Source organism: Toxorhynchites rutilus, chromosome 2 (genome assembly GCF_029784135.1).
Source record: "Toxorhynchites rutilus septentrionalis strain SRP chromosome 2, ASM2978413v1, whole genome shotgun sequence".
In the NCBI taxonomy this organism is placed as follows: Eukaryota; Metazoa; Arthropoda; class Insecta; order Diptera; family Culicidae; genus Toxorhynchites; species Toxorhynchites rutilus.
Genome location: NC_073745.1, coordinates 105,686,587 through 105,712,433, shown reverse-complemented (window position 1 = coordinate 105,712,433; position 25,847 = coordinate 105,686,587). Strand labels below are relative to the sequence as shown.

General features: G+C 32.9%; 1 protein-coding gene across 9 annotated transcripts in view; it reads left to right on the top strand.

The window, feature by feature from the left end:
* LOC129767952 (rho guanine nucleotide exchange factor 11) overlaps nt 1-25,847 on the top strand; it is a 286,719-nt gene that overhangs the window by 34,126 nt on the left and 226,746 nt on the right. The gene's annotated exons all lie outside the window — the stretch shown is intronic.

Here is a 25,847-nt window from a genome sequence, read left to right as displayed (position 1 = left end):
AATGCTTTCAATTTTCGTTAGTTTAAGCTCGTTTACAGATTTGAGAATCATAATATATAGCATTTATGTATACAAAAATGGATGTCTGTCTGTCCTTCTGATTCTTATGGACTCGAAAATTACCCCGAATAGACCCCTCCCCCTCTCTAAGGGGGGGCTGCCATACAAATGAAATACTAATTTCTGTATAACTCGAAAACTGATCGAGCAAATGAAGCCAAATTTGGCATGTGAAGGTTTTAGTTTCTATGGTGAATAGACACTTCTCCCCCTCTCTAAGGCAGAGCTACCATACAAATGAAGCATAAATTTCCGCAAACCTCGAGAACTAATCAAGCAAACGGAATCGAATTTGGCATATGGAGGTTTTAGGAGGCAAGAAACGTTTCTGAGGTGGTTCAACATTCCTGCCACCTCTCTAAGGGAGGGCTGACATACGAATGAAATACAAGTTTCTGCATAACTCAAGAACTAATCAAACAAATGAATCCAAATCTGGCATATGGAGATTTTTAGGGGCAATAATTGTTTCTATGGTGGTTTGACACTCTCCCCCTGCTCTAAGGGGAGGCTGCCATACAAATGAAACACACATTTTTGCATAACTCGAGAACTAATCAAGTAAATGGAGCCAAATTTGGGATGTGAGGGGGACCCCTGCCTCATCTGGAATGAAGATGGGGTCCCATAGAAATAATACACATATTGCAACCAAACAAACATGACATTTGAAAATTTTCAGAAAACTCTGAAGGAAAATGGAAAAATTCGAAAAATTTAATTCGTATATGTTCTACAATAACATAGTAAAAGCGTTGTTAGTCCATTTGATGTTTGCGCTAACGAAATTGATCTTTGTTCGAAAGTGGAAATGGATTTTATGTGATAAAACGCACTCATATATCTTCTTGTATCTATATAAATAAAAATGGATCGCCGAATGTGTTCATAAGAGCAAAACTCGAGAAAGGAATTGTTCGATTTAGGGCTGTCTTCATTCTATCATATTTTCTGCCTCGAACATTTGTTCCATGTAACGGAGAAACATGTTATTCGCAAGTGGTTGAAAAATTTTGAACGTGAATTGTGTCTGAAAGTGATCTGATATTATAATGACGAGTTTTGGTAGAAGTACTAGGAATTTTATAGTAAAAGGTAATTTTAAAGGGTAGATTATAAGAACAATCAATGAACAGCTCTGCGATTGGACCCAAGAACGTGCGCTTAGTAAAAAAACTTGAATGTGATAACGAAAAATAAATTTTGGGCGAAACGAAGTTTGCCGGGTGAGCTAGTATTAAATAAATCTTAGGGAATTTCCGATTCGATTGATATGTAAATCATCAAAATTCATTTGCAGCGAAAATAATTATTAACGTCAACGTTATTCCATGAAATCGTTGCCTGTTTTAAAAGTTGGTGAAAACTTACAGCATGCATGTTATCGGCAAATCGCGACGGTTAAGGTTTAAAAGTGATAATTTAGATGTGAGGAATCTGAAAAATCACCGGAAGTGGTGCGCCAAATTGCAACCATCATTGGACGAGTACGACGGCCAAAGTAAACAACGATTCACAAAACAATTAAATGTTGATCGTCCAACCGTTTCCCAACGTTACAAAGCCCTGGAGAAGTTCTTGAAGGTTGGAATATGAGTTCCCACAGGGTTGCCAAATATACAGAATATTCTGTATTTTACAGATTTTTCGCCAAATTTCAGATACAGAATTACAGATTTTCAGCTAAAATACAGAATTTACTGATTTTTTTGAATTAAATTCTAAATATTGAATTTATTACAGTGCATACATATATGCCTTGATTTATAAAAAAGTTGAACGCAACGCGACGAGATGGTTTTCGTTGGAGACAGTTGTTAAAAGAATCTTGAGCTGTTTGAAAAGCTTAAACTATTCTTTTCGTTCCAAATTAAGTATGACCATAATCAATCTGTTGGTGAGCGAAATTGCCGATCGAGACACCCCTCAAATTGATGTATCATCATCATTGCGTGGCAGCAATGATACAACGAATCATACCAACAAAACCAGTATAAATACAGGTCTTTTTTATTATTCATTATCACACTCATTTAAACGATCCTGTGACTAAACCGATTATGTTGTCCCTAATCTTTGTTCTTCCGCTCATCAATGACTGACTTTGCACTTTTCTATCAGAAAATTCTCAATTTTGCGAACTTTATAATGAGAAAAGTATGTTATTGTTGATCATGTTGGGTAACTTATTTTTTGAGAGCTACGTGCAACGATTCGCTGGTGTTGACCTTGAATTTCTGAAGAAGCCTGAAGATGTATTGGATTCAGCTAGGAAGCTGAGCTTCAACTCGATTTGTTGTGACTTCTATATTGAACTCGTGAAACAGATTTCAAAGCGATTTGATGTCAGCGATTCGGTTATTAAAACTGCGGCCTTGAAAACCCACAAATTTTTGTCAAACTTCCAAACCTTATTGATTTGATACGCTAATTTTCTCAATTCGATGAAGCAGGTAATAGACAAGGCTTGGATAACGAATTCAGGCTACTCAAGACGAATCTATGGAGCAAAAATTTAGTGACTTCGATATAACTTGGCCCCGGCTGTTGAATGTCAAATGGTGTGATGAGAATTTTTCGTATCCATTGTAAGACTATTTTTGATAACATTCATCAGCGTGTGTTGAGCGAATATTTTCGCTTTACAATGCCAATAAAACAAAGTCCGGGAATCGGTTGGCCCCCACAATTACAGACTCTATTTTGAAAGCGAAAGGATGAAATTGCAAAAAAAATTAAGGAAAACTGCAACAAAACCATGTATATACATCATATAATTCAGAGGATTAGTAGAAAACTTTTTATGATTTATTTGGTTGCATTGATGGGTTGTTGAAGTCGTCAACAACCCATAAATAAGAAAAAATACATTCAAAATGAAAAAAATCTTCATTTTCATTATTCCCCTTAATTTGTCGATACAGATTTTTTTCACTAAGAATATAGATATACAGATTTTTTAAGAAAATTTTAAAGAATTAAATATGGCAACCCTGGTTCCACATGATTCAACCCACAGACAACAAGAATACCGGGAAATGCAATTGCGACATTTTGTGTATCAAGTACAAAAGATAGTTTATTTCTGCATCGGATTGTGACCGTGTATGAAATGTGAATATATTTCAAGGATCCCAAGCGTAAAAGAATATATCTTGATTCCGGTTAATCGGTCACACCGACAGCATCTCCAGTAAATCTGTTGCCACAGCTTGATGCGTACCGAGCGTAGGAATCTTTTGACACCAAGATGGTGGCCCTAGTCCCGCCCAGTGCTGCGCTAGGTAAAAATATCTACTATATTGTGAATAGCCCTTGTATATAAACGGCTGTTGAAACCATCACAAGTGGGCGCCACCGAGCACGACTTATACGTTTGAGCCGAGTACTGCAAGAAGAGCCACCACATGAGCAAGAACACGATAAAAATGGTTTTGTTTCAAGACAACGTTCGGCTACATGTTGATCAAGTCGTTAATTTACCTGGAAACACTTCAATGGGAAGTTTTACCCCATCCCATTGCTTCGATCCATGACGTATGGACTGGCTGAGTGGCATTTACATTCTTACGAAGAGGTTAAAAATTGGGTAGACTCGTGGTCTACCCAGACCAGCAGTTTTACAAACGAAAAATACTTGTGCTGTCAGAAAGATGGAAAAAAGATTGCTAGCAATGTTTTTGAATACCGTTTCATTACCAAACATTCAATTGTGGTCATGCTCATGCAAAACAAATCAGGGTCATTTCAAGTCTCTACAGTCTATTCAGGAATTTTTCGGTTCCAAAACTTTCAACATTATGCTGTCGGTCGCCAATTTTCAGGGGCACACGAGCTGCTGTATCTTGAAAGCAACACACGGGCGACATTGATCATTGACCGTGATAACCAAAATGAGTCGAAAAATTGCTGGCGTGCCAAGCGCCACGCACTGTCAGCCAGTGAGATACACTTGGTGAGATTTGTATCTTCAACACTTGCCTCTCTCTCTTCCACTCCAAACACCTCCTCCAATCTGGTGAAATTTCAACAGCTACTTATGTCCGCCCCGTTGCTTCTGTTCGGTGCGAGATGATTTCATCGCAATTCAACCGATGTCTCACGGTGCCGATGATGATGATGATGATGATGGCAGTCGGTGTGCGGTAGGTGTAGCATTAATAGATGTTTTGGCAGGCCTTAACACTTCATACGTGAAGTTGATGAATTTGTGATTACTCATCTGGGTCTGCGCGGCCACCCACTCTCATCGAGTGAGTTATGTTGTCTTACTCCAAGATTCCACTTGAGTACAGATAATTTAGCCAGTTTTTTTGGGGTGTTTTGTTTTTGAACGAATGATCGAAATCTTTTCGAAATAAATATACGAACATCCCAATTGTTTTCCGGTTGGACGTAAGCGTAAACAAACATCACCACTACCAACATCATCATAGCCAATGGCTATAGTGAGAAGTGACGGCACAAAAAAAGAGTACCAACTGAACGAAACAATAACAAACACCGCACCGACTTTAGCCGCATGCCTGTGTGTTTCAAAATATCAATCAAAAAGCGTAAAAAATATTGTGTACAACTAAAAGTGCTTATTTCAGCTAGTAGTTTCCTCTTCTCGTGTGGCAAGTTTTTAAATATTTCTTCACAATTTTATTTTCTCTCTACCTCTCAGTCTCTGAACCGACGTATGCAATTAGAGATCGGACCATATTATTTCTTCTCGAGAAAATTACAAAAAAAAACATAAACCGGAGTCTCGCTTCTTTTTTTCTGCGTGCAATTGTCAGTTTATTACAAACAAGACCAAACCCCTCTTCGTTCGCGTTCGGTCCGCCGTTTGCGAAATTGGAACACAATGCGAGGCGCGTCGGCTCACGCACACGCACGCTCTCGATTAGAGCCCCCCTCCGTCTCAGCGAATAATACGGGTTTAAGTGGTTGGATTGATGCTGGCGACTCATAATTGTCTCATTGTGTTGTCACTTGAGCCCTGGATTATCTAATGAAGGTGGAGCACGAGCTTAGTAAACTGCAGGTGAAATTAGGTCAGACGGTAATTGATTAGCTTAATAGAGCGCTGTTTCTGACTCGCCGTGAGCACGAATTTTGAGGGATCAACTGGCAATGGTAACGTCGCAGAAATGTTTAAGCCGATTGTAGTTGGCGAAATCAACTACAGCAACTACTAGCCTTGAAATTTGGGGCACTTGCTTTTCTTGTTTCGGTTGATTCGTTTCACTGCGGAAGGTCGTATACAGTGACGTACGAAATTAGAGTGCCACTCGTACGTTAGTCTAGAGTGGTGTGGTCATCAGTTCAATCCCTTTTTATAACCGAGCACATTACAGCACCGTAACCCTTTTTAAGACCGTGGACACTAGACAAGGAATCTACTCAAAATTTAGTAAAATTTTATCCATGAGGAAGAATACATTTACCTTTGATGAAAAATAGCAATTGAATCGGTTGAAAAAAATATTTAAAAGCAGGAAGCCATCGAATTTTCAAATTAAAGGGTGTGTCACATCAAATTGCATCACGGAAAAAACGCTGTAGAAATTTAATTTTTAGGAATTATATCTTCAGCTTTCGCTTATAATCAGATAAGAGTGTATAGATCACGTTGGCCATGCTTCACTGTCAATTTTTCGAAAATTTGGAAAAATGTCGTCGAACGAAAAAGAGCGTCGTGAATTAATCCTGTGCACTCATTTCGAGAATCCGGAGTTGTCACATCGGGACATCGGTAAGATGCTGGGAATCGTCCAATCCACGGTCAGCAGAGTACTAAAACGATACTTCGAGAACCTTACCATCGACCGGAAGGTGAATAACGGCAAAAATGGATGCTCCGTCAGTGAAAAAGATCACAAGCGCGTAGTTAAGCAGTTTAGACGTGATCCGAGAAGTTCGGTCCGGGATGTCGCCAATAAGCTGAATTTGTCAAGTTCATTCTTCCAGCGGACCAAGCAGCGGGAGGGCCTGCGTACATACAAGGTTCAGAAGGCTCCTAACCGCGACGAAAGGCAAAACATGGTGGGGAAGACGCGAGCCCGGAAGCTGTACACCGAAATGCTGACGAAGCCGCATTGCCTGGTAATGGACGACGAAACCTACGTCAAAGCGGACTTTCGTCAACTGTCGGGCCTGTTGTTCTTCTCCGCAGAGGACAAATTCAGCGTTCCGGAGGAGATTCGCAAGCAGAAACTATCCAAGTTTGCCGAAAAGTACATGGTGTGGCAAGCGATCTGCTTTTGCGGAAAGCGGAGCGCCCCCTTCGTGATGACCGCCACGGTAAACGGGCAGGTTTACTTTAACGAGTGCCTACAGAAGCGCTTACTACCACTATTGAAGCAGCACGAGGGCCCGACCATCTTCTGGCCGGATCTCGCTTCGTGCCACTATTCAAAGGACGTGTTGGAGTGGTACAAAGCCAACGGGGTCACCTTCGTGCCAAAGGAAATGAACCCGCCCAACGCGCCGGAGCTTTGCCCAATAGAGAAATATTGGGCGATTATGAAGCAGGCCCTCCGGAAGAACCCAAAAGTTGTGAAATCAGAGGCGGACTTCAAGAGAAAATGGATTTCTGTTCAAAAAAAAAACTACAACCTGAAGTTGTACAGAACCTTATGGACGGGGTAAAGAGGAAGGTGCGAGCATGCGGGCTTGGGCTCGATGTATGATTAAAAAGAAATTGCCAAAAGTTGTTTAATAGTTTTTATTTTACTGTCTAAAATTTTCAAAAGGATCGGTCTACTGGGCGAATTTCTACAGCGTTTTTTCCGTGATGCAATTTGATGTGACACACCCTTTAGTAGTTCATTTGTAACATTTACTGTTAATGGATCGCTATCTAGAGCACTTAAAAATAAAATCAGAAATTGATTGTGTAGTGGAATGAATTTTCACACTAAGTTTTCAATCGAAGAACACAGTTCTCACCGCTGGCAAAATATCTTCTCTTCATGTCCACCTTGAAAGTCGCTGCTCTTTGACGCCACTTACGACCCGGAAACAATGCAAGAGTGTTGGATTGATAACGCGATTGCGGAGGCTCACGACAGCTGCTGATAATGATGATATTGTTTATGTTCATGTTGTTATTATTGCTCCTGTTGCTTCGTCCACGGTATTAACTAACTATTTCTAACTAACTACTTCCAAAATTAATGATCGTTCCGCTGCACAGTGTCGAATGTTAAGCTTCCCGACTGTCTGGCTAGGGAATTGGTGCTTGTGATGCAATGTTTTGTTTCTCTTTTCTTTTTTGATTCCCTTCGATAGAATGATATACTACGTTTGTTTTCGCAGTAGTTTTACTGTATTCCGCTGCAACTCTTATTGCTTTTTTTTAGGTCGGTACAATTTAAAGAGCATAAATTGGGTCAATCAAAACGTGAGATTGAACGCATTTAGATAATACTTGATATTTTATAATTATACGATTGTTTATCTCAACATAATATAATTTGCTTTATTATTATATGTGCGTAGAAATATTTTCAATCAATTCATGTAAACATCTTTGCGATATATTAAGAAATGATGCAAATTCAGTTTTCCTTCTACACTGTGGTGCGAGGAAATATTGCAATTTAAGCCCCGCTCATTCATAATTTATTGGGTATAAATTAGTCATTCGCGTCTAATAATAATCAGACTCGCTCCGGCTAGCGAACAGTCAGGAGTCTTCCCTAATGTGGATGTCACATACAACGGTTTTGCTCGATACAAAGTCCGGGAGTAAATTCACTTCAGAGTACTGAAGGTGTTTTGAATGGAATCTATCGCACACAGCGGAGCAATTTCGTTCGCGTTTTCAAATCCAAGGTGGAAAGGCATCAATCCGCATCAAAATGTCTGGTGGAGAGTTTTTCTGTATTTTTGCATCACACGCACACATTGTTGTTGTTTTTATGCGTTGCGGAAGGTTGATTAAAATGGTTTAGAAACTTGGAACAATATTTCCGGTGAAACAAATATATAATCGCCTGTTATCGAGCGTATGTCAAATAAAAAGAAGACCGCTGCGATATCATTCACGATGAATACTCAGTGCAATGCGTACATTGACATTAGGAAACAAATTGCAACATTTGACATATTTGTATATTATTCAAGAACTAAAATGAATCATCAGACAATCATCTTTAATACTTCGCGGTCGTATTAAATTTTTATATGGGTGTCGTACTGGTCGGAATTAATTTCCCTTGAAAGAACATATATCACTGCATGTACCATGTAAGATTATGAAAGCTAAATAAGATCTGTTTATTTCTTGTGAATTTTAAATATGCATTTACTGAATAATGTGTTTTTATATAACAAACATATTTTATATTTCGTGTATATCACACGAGAATAAACTCAAATCATACGACACAGCCTACGGCTGAATGTCTCTGGAATATGAATCCACAAGACATTCCATCAACTTTCGTACACATTTTAGTACTCCTCATCTATTCATATCGTAGCTTAAAATAAAATTTGGATTACTAACGTAGACGATGCCTTTACTATAACTATAACTGTTGTATCCGATGTATCGTAGCTATTCAACCCCGTGACAATCCTCTTATGTTTCCTCGCTAATTATACTGAGTACAGTTATCCATTATTCATAGAAACACCTTATTAACTCGTGAAGAAGTTCACCAGACATTAAAATTCGTTGAGAAAAAGTCTAAATTGACACATGGCTGAATAAAGTATAAGATTAGTATGATTCCTAGCTGTAGTGGCTGAGAGCAGACAAACGACCAGAACGGTAAAAAAGGTATGGTGGCTGGAAGCAGACAAGCGTCCGCAAAGAGTTAATTGTCAAATATTCAACACCAAAAACATTATAATATAATATCCGGAGTAATAAACAAGCGAGTTGACTAAAATAATTTCGTAGCCTTTCGTCAACAGTGCGGTCGTGCCTTAGACAGATCCCTATATTTCGGGTGTGTACCTTATTTCGTTCAAAATGGCTCAAGATGGTATAAATAGTCGACGGTGACAGCTGATTTTTGCTGAATCGTGAAGTGTTGACATCTGTCAACCGAATAAAGCATTTGAGTTTTGCACAACAAGTTCATTTCTTGCTGCGTTAAAAATGTCGGAAGCGGGAAGTTATGATTTTCTGTTTCCATTGAGTGAAAAGCCCCGCTGAAGCGCATCGGATGCTTGTGGAAGTTTACGGTGATTCTGCACCATCGGATAGATTTTGTAGGGAATGGTTTGGATGATTAAAAAATGATGGTTTTAGTGTTAGGGTCAAAAAGCGTCCGGATTAATCGAAAAAGTTCAGAGACGAAAAATTAGAGACATTACTCCATCAAGATTCGTGTCAAACGCAAACTCTGCTTGCATTCGGTATTATTTCGTCAAGCTATTTCCAGACGACTCAATGCCGCAGGATACATCTAAAAGTAATAAACTTTATGTTCCATACGAATTGAAAGCGAGAGAGGTCGAACGGCGACTTTGCGTGTCCGAAATGTTGCTTGAACGGCACAAAAGGAAGTCTTTTTTGCATCGAATCGTTACCGAGTACGAAAACAGATTCACTACGATAATCCAAAACGTGAAAGATCGTATGTAAAGCCTGTCCAACCAGTAACATTAACACCGAAGCCGAAAATCCACGTTGTCAAAGTAATGCTCTGTAATGCTCTGGGACCAAAAGGGTGTGATCCACTATGAACTGCTGAAACCTGGTTGTAGGATCAATGGAAACTTCTACAGGCAACAATTGATCCGACCAAAGTGAGCTATTGCCGAAAAACGTTCAGGTTATGCCAGACACGTGTCGATAATATTCCATCATGACAACGTTCGGTCCCATGTTGCTGTTCGAGTTAAAAACCATTTCAAAAATTGCGGATGGGAAATTCATCCACCTTTTAGCCCATTTTTTAGCTTACATTTGTTTAGATCGATGCAGAATGCTTTGAGTAGAATACGCTTCTTTTCAGAGCAGGGCATCTAAAATTGGCTGGATTCAATGAATACAATGAATTTTTCGTGCAAAAACACGGAACGAATTAAGTTGCAAATCCAATAATTTTTTGACGTAGGATCGTCTTTCGTTTTTCGTCTCAAAAAACTGAATATCGGCCGCGTCACGAAAAATATCCCATATGGAAAGCTTATTGCTCAGTCATTTCTTGATGGATTTGCGGGATGATTGCACCTATCGATTTGGACGCTTTCTAGGAATATATTGAAATGTAGGATTTTTTTTTTTTAATTAAAAATGTTTGCCAAAATTACGTTGAAATGAAAGCTCCTAATTTATCATACATTTGTATTCGGATCTTAAATCTTAAATCTTAAATCTTAAATCTTAAATCTTAAATCTTAAATCTTAAATCTTAAATCTTAAATCTTAAATCTTAAATCTTAAATCTTAAATCTTAAATCTTAAATCTTAAATCTTAAATCTTAAATCTTAAATCTTAAATCTTAAATCTTAAATCTTAAATCTTAAATCTTAAATCTTAAATCTTAAATCTTAAATCTTAAATCTTAAATCTTAAATCTTAAATCTTAAATCTTAAATCTTAAATCTTAAATCTTAAATCTTAAATCTTAAATCTTAAATCTTAAATCTTAAATCTAAGATCTTAAATCTTCAATCTTAAATGTTTTACATTTAAGATCTTAAATCTTAAATCTTAGATCTTAGATCTTAAATCTTAAATCTTAAATCTTAAATCATAAATCTTAAATCTTAAATCTTAAATCTTAAATCTTAAATCTTAAATCTTAAATCTTAAATCTTAAATCTTAAATCTTAAATCTTAAATCTTAAATCTTAAATCTTAAATCTTAAATCTTAAATCTTAAATCTTAAATCTTAAATCTTAAATCTTAAATCTTAAATCTTAAATCTTAAATCTTAAATCTTAAATCTTAAATCTTAAATCTTAAATCTTAAATCTTAAATCTTAAATCTTAAATCTTAAATCTTAAATCTTAAATCTTAAATCTTAAATCTTAAATCTTAAATCTTAAATCTTAAATCTTAAATCTTAAATCTTAAATCTTAAATCTTAAATCTTAAATCTTAAATCTTAAATCTTAAATCTTAAATCTTAAATCTTAAATCTTAAATCTTAAATCTTAAATCTTAAATCTTAAATCTTATATCTTAAATCTTAAATCTTAAATCTTAAATCTTAAATCTTAAATCTTAAATCTTAAATCTTAAATCTTAAATCTTAAATCTTAAATCTTAAATCTTAAATCTTAAATCTTAAATCTTAAATCTTAAATCTTAAATCTTAAATCTTAAATCTTAAATCTTAAATCTTAAATCTTAAATCTTAAATCTTAAATCTTAAATCTTAAATCTTAAATCTTAAATCTTAAATCTTAAATCTTAAATCTTAAATCTTAAATCTTAAATCTTAAATCTTAAATCTTAAATCTTAAATCTTAAATCTTAAATCTTAAATCTTAAATCTTAAATCTTAAATCTTAAATCTTAAATCTTAAATCTTAAATCTTAAATCTTAAATCTTAAATCTTAAATCTTAAATCTTAAATCTTAAATCTTAAATCTTAAATCTTAAATCTTAAATCTTAAATCTTAAATCTTAAATCTTAAATCTTAAATCTTAAATCTTAAATCTTAAATCTTAAATCTTAAATCTTAAATCTAAGATCTTAAATCTTCAATCTTAAATGTTTTACATTTAAGATCTTAAATCTTAAATCTTAGATCTTAGATCTTAAATCTTAAATCTTAAATCTTAAATCTTAAATCATAAATCTTAAATCTTAAATCTTAAATCTTAAATCTTAAATCTTAAATCTTAAATCTTAAATCTTAAATCTTAAATCTTAAATCTTAAATCTTAAATCTTAAATCTTAAATCTTAAATCTTAAATCTTAAATCTTAAATCTTAAATCTTAAATCTTAAATCTTAAATCTTAAATCTTAAATCTTAAATCTTAAATCTTAAATCTTAAATCTTAAATCTTAAATCTTAAATCTTAAATCTTAAATCTTAAATCTTAAATCTTAAATCTTAAATCTTAAATCTTAAATCTTAAATCTTAAATCTTAAATCTTAAATCTTAAATCTTAAATCTTAAATCTTAAATCTTAAATCTTAAATCTTAAATCTTAAATCTTAAATCTTAAATCTTAAATCTTAAATCTTAAATCTTAAATCTTAAATCTTAAATCTTAAATCTTAAATCTTAAATCTTAAATCTTAAATCTAAGATCTTAAATCTTCAATCTTAAATGTTTTACATTTAAGATCTTAAATCTTAAATCTTAGATCTTAGATCTTAAATCTTAAATCTTAAATCTTAAATCTTAAATCTTAAATCTTAAATCTTAAATCATAAATCTTAAATCTTAAATCTTAAATCTTAAATCTTAAATCTTAAATCTTAAATCTTAAATCTTAAATCTTAAATCTTAAATCTTAAATCTTAAATCTTAAATCTTAAATCTTAAATCTTAAATCTTAAATCTTAAATCTTAAATCTTAAATCTTAAATCTTAAATCTTAAATCTTAAATCTTAAATCTTAAATCTTAAATCTTAAATCTTAAATCTTAAATCTTAAATCTTAAATCTTAAATCTTAAATCTTAAATCTTAAATCTTAAATCTTAAATCTTAAATCTTAAATCTTAAATCTTAAATCTTAAATCTTAAATCTTAAATCTTAAATCTTAAATCTTAAATCTTAAATCTTAAATCTTAAATCTTAAATCTTAAATCTTAAATCTTAAATCTTAAATCTTAAATCTTAAATCTTAAATCTTAAATCTTAAATCTTAAATCTTAAATCTTAAATCTTAAATCTTAAATCTTAAATCTTAAATCTTAAATCTTAAATCTTAAATCTTAAATCTTAAATCTTAAATCTTAAATCTTAAATCTTAAATCTTAAATCTTAAATCTTAAATCTTAAATCTTAAATCTTAAATCTTAAATCTTAAATCTTAAATCTTAAATCTTAAATCTTAAATCTTAAATCTTAAATCTAAGATCTTAAATCTTCAATCTTAAATGTTTTACATTTAAGATCTTAAATCTTAAATCTTAGATCTTAGATCTTAAATCTTAAATCTTAAATCTTAAATCTTAAATCTTAAATCTTAAATCTTAAATCATAAATCTTAAATCTTAAATCTTAAATCTTAAATCTTAAATCTTAAATCTTAAATCTTAAATCTTAAATCTTAAATCTTAAATCTTAAATCTTAAATCTTAAATCTTAAATCTTAAATCTTAAATCTTAAATCTTAAATCTTAAATCTTAAATCTTAAATCTTAAATCTTAAATCTTAAATCTTAAATCTTAAATCTTAAATCTTAAATCTTAAATCTTAAATCTTAAATCTTAAATCTTAAATCTTAAATCTTAAATCTTAAATCTTAAATCTTAAATCTTAAATCTTAAATCTTAAATCTTAAATCTTAAATCTTAAATCTTAAATCTTAAATCTTAAATCTTAAATCTTAAATCTTAAATCTTAAATCTTAAATCTTAAATCTTAAATCTTAAATCTAAGATCTTAAATCTTCAATCTTAAATGTTTTACATTTAAGATCTTAAATCTTAAATCTTAGATCTTAGATCTTAGATCTTAAATCTTAAATCTTAAATCTTAAATCTTAAATCATAAATCTTAAATCTTAAATCTTAAATCTTAAATCTTAAATCTTAAATCTTAAATCTTAAATCTTAAATCTTAAATCTTAAATCTTAAATCTTAAATCTTAAATCTTAAATCTTAAATCTTAAATCTTAAATCTTAAATCTTAAATCTTAAATCTTAAATCTTAAATCTTAAATCTTAAATCTTAAATCTTAAATCTTAAATCTTAAATCTTAAATCTTAAATCTTAAATCTTAAATCTTAAATCTTAAATCTTAAATCTTAAATCTTAAATCTTAAATCTTAAATCTTAAATCTTAAATCTTAAATCTTAAATCTTAAATCTTAAATCTTAAATCTTAAATCTTAAATCTTAAATCTTAAATCTTAAATCTTAAATCTTAAATCTTAAATCTTAAATCTTAAATCTTAAATCTTAAATCTTAAATCTTAAATCTTAAATCTTAAATCTTAAATCTTAAATCTTAAATCTTAAATCTTAAATCTTAAATCTTAAATCTTAAATCTTAAATCTTAAATCTTAAATCTTAAATCTTAAATCTTAAATCTTAAATCTTAAATCTTAAATCTTAAATCTTAAATCTTAAATCTTAAATCTTAAATCTTAAATCTTAAATCTTAAATCTTAAATCTTAAATCTTAAATCTTAAATCTTAAATCTTAAATCTTAAATCTTAAATCTAAGATCTTAAATCTTCAATCTTAAATGTTTTACATTTAAGATCTTAAATCTTAAATCTTAGATCTTAGATCTTAAATCTTAAATCTTAAATCTTAAATCTTAAATCTTAAATCTTAAATCATAAATCTTAAATCTTAAATCTTAAATCTTAAATCTTAAATCTTAAATCTTAAATCTTAAATCTTAAATCTTAAATCTTAAATCTTAAATCTTAAATCTTAAATCTTAAATCTTAAATCTTAAATCTTAAATCTTAAATCTTAAATCTTAAATCTTAAATCTTAAATCTTAAATCTTAAATCTTAAATCTTAAATCTTAAATCTTAAATCTTAAATCTTAAATCTTAAATCTTAAATCTTAAATCTTAAATCTTAAATCTTAAATCTTAAATCTTAAATCTTAAATCTTAAATCTTAAATCTTAAATCTTAAATCTTAAATCTTAAATCTTAAATCTTAAATCTTAAATCTTAAATCTTAAATCTTAAATCTTAAATCTTAAATCTTAAATCTTAAATCTTAAATCTTAAATCTTAAATCTTAAATCTTAAATCTTAAATCTTAAATCTTAAATCTTAAATCTTAAATCTTAAATCTTAAATCTTAAATCTTAAATCATAAATCTTAAATCTTAAATCTTAAATCTTAAATCTTAAATCTTAAATCTTAAATCTTAAATCTTAAATCTTAAATCTTAAATCTTAAATCTTAAATCTTAAATCTTATATCTTAAATCTTAAATCTTAAATCTTAAATCTTAAATCTTAAATCTTAAATCTTAAATCTTAAATCTTAAATCTTAAATCTTAAATCTTAAATCTTAAATCTTAAATCTTAAATCTTAAATCTTAAATCTTAAATCTTAAATCTTAAATCTTAAATCTTAAATCTTAAATCTTAAATCTTAAATCTTAAATCTTAAATCTTAAATCTTAAATCTTAAATCTTAAATCTTAAATCTTAAATCTTAAATCTTAAATCTTAAATCTTAAATCTTAAATCTTAAATCTTAAATCTTAAATCTTAAATCTTAAATCTTAAATCTTAAATCTTAAATCTTAAATCTTAAATCTTAAATCTTAAATCTTAAATCTTAAATCTTAAATCTTAAATCTTAAATCTTAAATCTTAAATCTTAAATCTTAAATCTTAAATCTTAAATCTTAAATCTTAAATCTTAAATCTTAAATCTTAAATCTTAAATCTTTTTTGGAATTTTTGGAAACTGAAACCGGAATCTTGAATCTTGAATCAGGAATCTAAAGACGATAATTGCGATTGAAATTGTGTAAATATAGTATTCTCATTATTTAAAAAAAATATATTTACAAATAAGGAAGTTAATGTTAATAAATTTTATAAAACCCACTTTTTATGTGTTTTTTCATTAATACAACTTTTGTAACCTAATCAGTTATCTGCGTTTTTTAGCATTGTTTCAAATATACCCGAACTCATCTGCATTTTTGGCACATGCTCACACAATTTGCTCCGCACTCAAACGCTTAAGAGTCGCTGGTCGCGTATACATCAGCAGATTTTCGATAGTGTTTATCTTGAAATCTGGAACCTGAATCTGGGATCACTGAATCTGAATCTAAATTTGATTCAGAATCAGACTCCGAAATCTGGATTTAGAATCTGAATCTGGATTCTAAATCTAGAATCTGAGTCTGGTAATTTAATTAGGAATCCGAATCTGGAATCCGGAATCAGAATTTGAATCTGAAATCTGAATCTGAATCTCTAATCTAAATCTGGAATTTTGAATATGGATCTGAAATCTGGAATCTGGAATCCGAACTGAATCTGGTGTAAGCTTAGTAATTTGTTTACCATTTATCATAGCATCTCATCTCATTCACCGTCCCGTTTGTGCCATATAGACCCTAACTCATTCGCCAGCCTGACATCACCAAGCTTTGAGCTCTGACGGCCACATCACACCTGAAACACGCCAACAGGACAATATGAAGAACGCATATACACCGCTCATCGGTTTGAACCGCCGCCGTCACTTCGCTACGCCGATGATCAGTCGACAGTGAATGAGGTAATCAGTTGATATCTCGCGTCCGATCGTTCAATATATAACATCATTTAGCTTCAGAGGGAGACCGAGAGAAAGAAAAGCTACACAAAAACCCAGGTTCGATGACTATTTGCCTCCGCCGCCGTCGGCGCGCGTCCATCTATGGCTGCCCTCTGACGGGATCTGTCGTTGAAGTCAACGAGCGTGAAATCTGCGCCGGTGGCTTTCACATACGAGATGTAAATGCAAATTTTATCCCTGGAATTAAATCATCTATCACGAACGAACGAAAGGCAGCGGCGGCGGCACTTTGATGGCGACAGCAGCTGCTAAACCTTCTGACGAAGTTCCAGTCGTTAGAAGGAGGGGTGGTGACGTTGCACCTTGAAACGAATTGGTTTTGTACTGGACCCTTCGTTTAGCAACCATGTAGTGATTGTCTGATTAGTGGTGATTGTACCGAAAAGTTACGACGACGGGACACACGAGGTGTGAATGATAATTATTGGATGCTAATCGATCGCCACAAATCATGGTCTGATGATAGCTATTTATAAATTACGAAGAGCATATTGAATATCCTCCGTGAAATAGAGTGTCCGTTTCCGTCTGTTATGTGTCTCTGGCTGGTCTTCGGGAAAGCGCTGCTGAATCAGTGCGTTTCCGTCAATCGCCGATCCAATTAAGAGAAATTACCTCGGTAATTAGAGAAGCAATGAGCGAGCAAAGTGAGCAGTAAGTTAACTGAATGATGAAGTGGTAGTTGTGGAGGATGAGCGCATTCTTGTAATTTAAAATTTTCAAGCGGAGGTTAATTTTCCATATTTTAATTTGAGAGGCCACAAATTCACAAATTTTATAAAATATTTCTATTCTAGCAAGGTTGAGAAACAAGTGGGTTTGAAGTGATAGGAATTTATTCAATGGAATGTCAATTATGCATTGGTATATAATATCATTGATTATTATGACTATGTTGTCGCTGGAGGCGAGTGTATACATTGACGGAATATCAGTTGTTGATATAAACGTGGAACGTGGCGCAGGGTTACCATAATGAAATCTGTGTTTTCGATCTGAATAAACCTATATCTTAGTAATATCTTAGTTTTGTACTACGTAAATACCCTTATTATAATACGTTTCTGGTACACACACAATACTATAATTGATGCAATAATTTGATAGAGAATATTATAAGTTAATTCAAGAACTGGACTATCAACGCGTGAAAAAGGGAAATAAAGTTGTTATGAAGAAATGTGCTTACGATACGGATAGTTTCTGAAAGAATTTTTTTCTAAATAAATTAATTGGGTATGTTTTTCATTGAAATTTTTATTCCTTAATGAATCTTCGCCGTTGAACCATTCGACGACTCATTTTAGAGTTTTTTTTTGCACTGAGCATTACTGTTGAAAAATGGTATACGAAAACTTAAGTAAGCATTGTGGACAATATGATATAACCTTCCACGATCTGTAATGCATGGCTTAGTTTCAGGATTATACCCTGAACTTTTTCTTACTTTTCGTTCGTTGATATTCAATGTGGAAAAAAATTTCCAACAGTCTCCGAGAAATGTTGGTTGACTCCTTAATACCGAGAAAGTTTAGCACAGTTTGCTCTTTTTATATTCAGAAGCTTCGCCCAGATATCATGGGTGGCATTTATATCAATGTTTGTTTCATTTCATTGAACCTCTCTAGGTTACGTTACGCATTTCCTGTATTGAAAAATCATATTCTGTATAAAACTCCTAAAATCTGTAATCTGTAACAACAGATTCTTGGTTTCAAAAAGGCTGAAAAATCTGTAGAAATACAGATTATTCTGTAGGTATGGTAACCCTGACGAAGCGGTCAAATCAAATGCAACATAAATACAGATATCTGTATTCTGGAAAAGAGTTTTAGATACCATACATTTAAATATGAGACAATATGTTACAGTTTATTAGTCATCAACTGACGATCATAAAGGGTGTCCCACATCAAATTGTATCACGGAAAAAAATGCTGTTGAAAATTACCTATTTGACCGATCCTTTTTAAACATTCAGACAATAAAACATAACCCATTAGCAAGTTTTTGACATATTTATTCCAACTTCAATACCATAACCGTATGCTCGCACCTTACGCTTATGGTATGGTATTGATTTAGAGAAGCTTCAAACTCTGAGAGTTCATTCGCCTTTATAACCTTACGCTTAATTCCACTCATAAGGTTCTGTACAACATCTGGCTGCAGCTTCTTCTGTGCGGAAACCCACATTTTCATCATGTCATCCTCAGATTTGATCTCCTTGGGATGCTTCCGTAGTGCTTGCTTCATAATAGTCCAATATTTTTCGATGAGTATTAATTCCGGTGCGTTGGAACGGGTGACCCCGTTGGCTTCGTATCAGGGCATCCTTTGAATAGTGGCACGAAGCTAGATCCGGCCAGAATTCGCGGCGTTGCTTTTTGGGTGACGCAATTTTTTCCAATTTTCGAAAAACTGGCAGCGATAAAATACAGTGCACCCAATACACACTAAACTACTTCTACCCGATTTTTCAATTTTTTACAACGTTTTTTCCGTGATGCAATTTGATGTGAGCTTCGGAGTTAATTATTAGTTTTTGATCTAAATCTTGAATTTTGAATCATGAATCTGGTTTTTGAATTAGAAATCTTGATTTGGAAATCTGAATCTGGAAAATTAAGGTTCATCTGGATCTGGATCTGAAATCTGGATGGAGAATCGCTAATCTAAATCTGAAGTGGGAATTTGAATCTGGAATCGGAAGTATGGAATCTAGAATCTGAATCTGAATCTTGATATGAAACCAAAACCTGAATCGGAAATCTGGATCTGATATCTGAATCTAGTGTTTGAATTTGGAAACTGAATCTGGAATCTCATTCTGAATTTGGTGTCTAAATCTACAATCAGTAACCTGGAATATGAGTTTGAATCTAAACCTGGGATCTTAAACTGGAATCCAAATCTGAATCTGAAACTGGAACGTGGAATCTTAAACTGAATCTTGATCTGAAATTAAAATCTGGATCTGAAATCTGAACCTACGATGAATTAGGAATCTGAATCTGAATCTCATTGGAGTCTGAATCTACAATTGGTAACCTAGAATATGAATTCTAATCTAAATCTGGAATTTCAAACTGGAATCTAAATCTGATTCGGATTCTTAATCTGAAATCCGAATCGGGAATCTGAACCCGATCTGAATCTGGAATATGGAATCTGAATGAATCTGATACTGCAAATCAAAATCTGAATATGAAATCCGGATTTGAAATCTAATTCTAAAATCTGAAACTGGTATTTGGATTAGGAATCTGAATTTGAATCTGAAACTGGAATCTGGATATGGATCTGGATTCGCAATACCTATCTGAAATGTGAGATGGGAGATGTGAGTTTCAATCTGAAATAAGGAACCTGGAAACTGAATTGGAGTCTAAATCTGAAATCTAAATCTGAATTTGAGATCCAAAACCGAATCTGAAACCTGAATTTATATCTGGATCAGGAATCGGAATTTGAATCGGGAGTATGAATTATAAATTGGGAATCTGGGATTTGAACTTGAATTTAAATTTGGAATCTGGATTCTTAAAATGGAATCTAAATCTGAATCCGAACCTGAAGTCCGGATCGGGAATTTGAATCGCGTGTCTGAATATGAATCTGGAATCAAAATCTGGAATCTGGATCTGAAATATGTAATCTGGAATCTGGAATCTAAATCTAAATCTTGATCTGTAATCAGAGCCTGAACCTATATAAGTAAAAAAAATGGGGCGCAATACCCGAAGAAGGAATGGTTCGATTTGAGCGGTCTTTATTTTTTTTAATTTTATTATTGAATGGAGCACTGCGCCTAAAAACATGCATATCACGCTGGTGTGATCGATGTGCAGTATCACCCTGATGAAATTTATATTTCTGTATCAAATATGTATTCCATGTAATGGAGAAACATTTTAATTGGAAATGAATTAAGAATATTGAGCGAAAATTGTGTCTGAAAATAAATTTATCGCGAGTTTTGGTAGAAAAAAAAGGGAATTCATAGTAAATGTAAAATGTATCCGATTGAACCCACAACGTTCACTCGGCAAGAAAACCTGAATGTTCAAAAGAATTCATATAACAAATAAATTTTGGGTGGGACGAAGTTCGCCGAGTCAGCTAATCTAACATACAAATCTAAATCTGAATTCTAGATCTGGAATCTGAATCTGGAATCTGGATCTAGAATCTGAATCTGGAATATGAAATCAGAATCGTTTCTGATATCTGGTTCTGGAATCTGCATCTGAATCTGGATTCGGAATTTGAATCTGAAATCTATATCCGAATCAGGAATCTGAATTTCAAAATGGGAACCTAGAATCTTAATTTGGAATGTATTTGTAATGTTGAATATAAAATAGGAATCTATATCTGATTCTGAATTTCGAATCTGGGATCTGAATGTGGAATATAAAATAGGGAATATGAAATCTGAAATCTTGATATTAATCTGGAATCATTACTTTATCTGGAATTTGGAATCTGAGTTCGGTATTTGGAATAGGAATCTAAATCTGGAACTGGAATCTGCAAACCAGATTTGAATCTAATTCTGAAATCTGGAAACAGGAATACAAAATCTATAATCTGAAATTTCTGAATTTTGATATCTGGAATCTGGATTCTGAGTCTGATTCTTCATCCGAAATCATAATCTATATTTAGAGTCTTAAATATAAAAAAATTTTTTTTTTCAAACTGTATATAATCGAGTCCAAAATTGTGTATAACGGAATCACATATAATCGAGTCCGACCGGTATTGTTAATTTTAATAAAATCATTCACTCAGATTTTGAGTGAATCCTATGACAGCATCAGCGATTCTCCAGCGCGCCTACTCTTAGCTGCTATTATTTCTGAATGGTTTTTAAAATTTCAAATAATATCCACAAAATACGAATTTTTAAACTCGAGGCAGAGACTAATAGCTATGTTGGAAAGTCATATGACATGCTTACAAATAGAATATTATATTAGAAGGTCAAGCTCAGCTATATTCCATCGGAAAGACGAAGATACTCAAGTAGGGATTCGGAAGGCGAACGATCGGTTTACCATTTCTGTAAGCTCACAGACCGTTTAATGATGCGCAATTCCCGTTTACAAACGAGAGATAGAGAGAAAAAAAAGCGAGACGAAATGGAACAGAAAAGTGCGCGTTGCTGCTAATGTAATGATCTGTTTCTTTAATTTTCACTTCAACACTACACACGTACACAGTTCTCGGATCGGATCTCGAGCCAAGTCATCATCTAGACGCTGTGGTTTTTTTTGCAGACGAACGAAAAAAAATAAAACTAACAAAACAGCAAACTGTGCATTTAGAGAGGACCCCTCGTATCCGGAGTTCATTCAGCTTCGACGGGGTTTGTTGGGATAATCTCCCCTGGCATCGTGCTCGCTCTTGGCATGAAGCATGGATTTCGCAATCGTGCATCTCATCTCGGTGCGGCGCGCTCGTATTTTCGCGATTGAGTAAGCTTCACTCCATGCCATGATACGGCCGCCGATGGGCGGTCATGAAAACCAAATTTAATTGACTATTTTCAGAGCGCAGTTTTATTAATCGTTTTCATATTAACCGACATTAGCACGCTTATGGACATTTTATCGTCTGGACGCGCCAGAAATTCCACGCTTTAACACAAGTTTGTATGATGATGATGATGGAGATGGAGATGAGCCGAGATGAGAGGGATTATTTATTCAATTAATTGGGCTTAGGACGAGACGGTCTTCGTCCATCCCCGCGTATATGACTGTAAAATATTCGGCCAGACCAGAAATGAGTTATAGTGATACTGCATTAAGGCATACACTAGTTGAATATGTTCCAGCGGAGCTTCTAATGAGATAATCGCAGACAAAATATCACTTTATTTGCACTCTTTATCAGTCGATTGTTCACGATAGTAAAAAGGAAAGTATTACCGTTGATTTATGTGCGCTAACCTAATTGCTTCGACGCTTTCAGGATTTACATCGTCGGATGAAGATATTGCACCATGTCCCCAAGAAATTGAGGAGTGGTAACACTAAAATCTCGCGAGAAATGGCTGAGCAATAAGTTCTCAAAATTGAACAAGTTTCGTGACGCAGTCGATATTTAGTTTATCAAATTGTTCCTGAAAATCGTTATCCTACGTCAAAAAAAAGTATACAAACATTGGCTATTCAAAATTTTGATTTCCCAAGATAATTCTATACCTTTTTATCTTTCATTCACCCCCATCTCGAAGATTGTTTAGTTGGAGAATTCTAGATTTACTAAAACTATTTTTGAAAAAAATAAACAATCTAACTGGACGAGGCAAAATATTTCGGAACGGGGTGAGCGGAAAGAGACATGCAGAATTACGATGATTGGATCTCAGTGAAGTATTTTAGTTATGAGGAGCGTACCTGGCAAGCTTAAAAAAAAACCAGAGATATAAATGCATTATTGTGGTTGATTGTTGTATGTTTAACGAAGATACTTATCATCGATTTGAGGTAAAACTTCAACTTCTTTAAAAGACGATCTGAATCTGTGATCATTCGGATTTTAGGTGGTAAATGCTCTAGAATTCTTGGTTTGTCGTTAATGTGTTGGTGATTTACAATATGTGCTGTAAGGTTGTTGTGCATCATATTGTCGTTGATAGCGCTGTGGATTGGCTTAACTCTCCTGTACGCCCGCGCGAAATCATAACTCGTATACTCGCGTACGATGTCACAGATTGTACGTGTTTCTGTAATATTACTATAGCCTGTTTTACATGTTATTGGAATTTATTTAAAGAAGAAGATATAATTGAATGAAAATTTCCAGAAAATATTCTTTCTTCGACTTCACTCAGTCTTACAGATCTCCTCAAAACTAAATTTTTGATTCTCAGTCTGTGAGACTGTATGCGCGAATATAATAGTTCTAAATTCACACAGTACATGGGGTTTGCAATATGCTATGATAATTGTCGGAATATAAGTCTGAAGTAGGATGTAGGATTTGTATACTATATTTCCTTTCCTTTTTCCTCACTTGTAGTTATTTTAGCCTTATTTTACATCATATATGCCCCCCATACCATATAGGAATGTGTTCCGGGTTATTCGTGACTTTTCCCGATCGAACGTTCAATTTTCGCGAATACGTGCATTTTTTCTGGGTTAAAAGTGGCGTCCCATTGCAGCGCATTTGGACCTGGAGCTGAGAATTAATTTGCAAATTTTATTGCTTCGTTGTTTCATGAATTCGGGAGAACTCCTCTAAAATCGTTATTGTAGTTGTTGCGTGGCGGTGGAAGTTCTCTTTTGGCAGCCAGAGAGTGGAACTCCATTTTCAGTGTTAAGAAATGTTAATTACGACACACAATCAAACATCAAACATCAAACACACAATTTGCTCTAGTTAATTATATGTTTCAACACGCGGCGTTTCAAATTCGTATTAAATAAAATAACTAAAGTATTTAAATCGAATTCCATGCCAACTCGTTTCAGGAGTTATCAGTACCATCTCAGATAGCAGTGAAACGATGTGCGAGTAAAAACATTTAAGGGGGGACCCCTGTCTGGAAGGTCGAAAAATAATGAGTTTTCGTGATTTTTTTCCGATGTTAGGAATAAAGTGAAGTGCTCGGGTATTTTGATTATTGTTTGAGGTATATTTAAAGATAAATTTTTCATTTTCAGAGTGTACGAATAATGATCATTACGCTGTTGACAGCTGGTTGCGTAGCTGCTGTCTGAAAATCGGTACCTTGCTGGTGGTAGCGGTTCTGAAGCAACAGGATGTCGCAAAACGAATTCCAATGAATATTTTGAAACTTTAGAATAATATCTAAAGTGTAATATAGGGGTTTTTGAAAATTCGAAAAATTGCCAAAATTACGGTCATTTTTGTTAAAAATTAGTTATTTTTCATGAAAAATCGCTGTTTAGAAGCTCATTAGAAATCGAAAAAATAATATATCAAAAAACGGCTATGTAACGCTTTAGATAATTCATTTTTACAAGCTGATAAAAAAATTCAGCCAAATCGGTCGAGTAGATCCTGAAGGCAAATACCACCAGTTGAAAAATCATGGTTTCGAGAAAAACGCGTTTGAAAATTCGTATAGCAATACTATATTCTTTGAGGTGGCCTCATACTATTGGCTGTAACTTTCGAAAGAAATCAAATATAGAAAAATCCTTTCAATACAACATTCCCGAGGGCATAAGCTTATCAAAAATGCAAAATACAAAAATTTGAGTTTTGGTACTTTCCAGACCTGGGTTCCCCCTTAAGTAACTTTGCATACTTGAAATCTACGAAAAAAGACTACTTTTTGAAAAAAGCCAGAGTTTTTTTTTCATAATTTTTCAATCAAATTTCTAACTGAAAAACAATATCTACAAAGTTATGGTCAAAGAAAAAAATGAAAAAAATGTTAAAATTTTCATGAAAAAATACCTAAAATTGAAAAAACATGAGTGGGTTATATCTATGATATAACCGTAAGGTTGACGTGGGACTACCGTAGGATTTGTAAGCATTTGTTTGTATTGATTGAATTATTGATTGAATGAAACAATTTTCGAATTCAATTGGATTCAACATATTTGCATTGTAAGTAAAGAGTTCCAACAGTTGTCTTGTAAGATCAATTCATACATTGTAATAAATTATGTTCTTCATTACAAGTAAATATGATGGCCATCCTTTTACGTTTGATATAATGCTTAGGACTATAAAAATATGTGAACAGAAAGATTGTCATTGTATTTTACATTTAGGTCTGAAATTATTGCATCTCTCATGTGTACGTACTTCTCGAATAGCGAATTTGCTTATTGTTGAATAAATTGACGTTATGGTTATGGTTATATTATCATTATACTACAGCGGCTTAAAATTTCAAAGTTCTTTCTCATCTAGTATCTGAAATGATGATTTTCCCAAACTCCTCAGTTTAGAAGGACGTGTTAGGGAAACACATTTCGGTGTGAACAAAAATACTGCCGATTTGCATGTATTCATAAAGCGGATACCCCCAGGCACATTGATTTTGATATCTGTGTTGGAGAAACCGTAAATTGGGCCAATCAAAACGAGTCAGTTAGTGCGTTTAGATAATGCTTAACATTTCACAGTAATTCAATTGTTTATCTCAGGAGAAGTAACCTTTTATTCATTGTGATAGATGCGTAGAAATATTTCCTATCAATTGATGAAAACATCTTTCCGATCTATTAAGGAATATTCGAGTTATAAATATTCGAAATCTTTCAATTTTTCCTACATGTTCTGTGTTTAGGTTTTCATTTCACCCCCATATATTTCGGTTAGACGTAGTCCCACGTCAAAAATTACACTGAA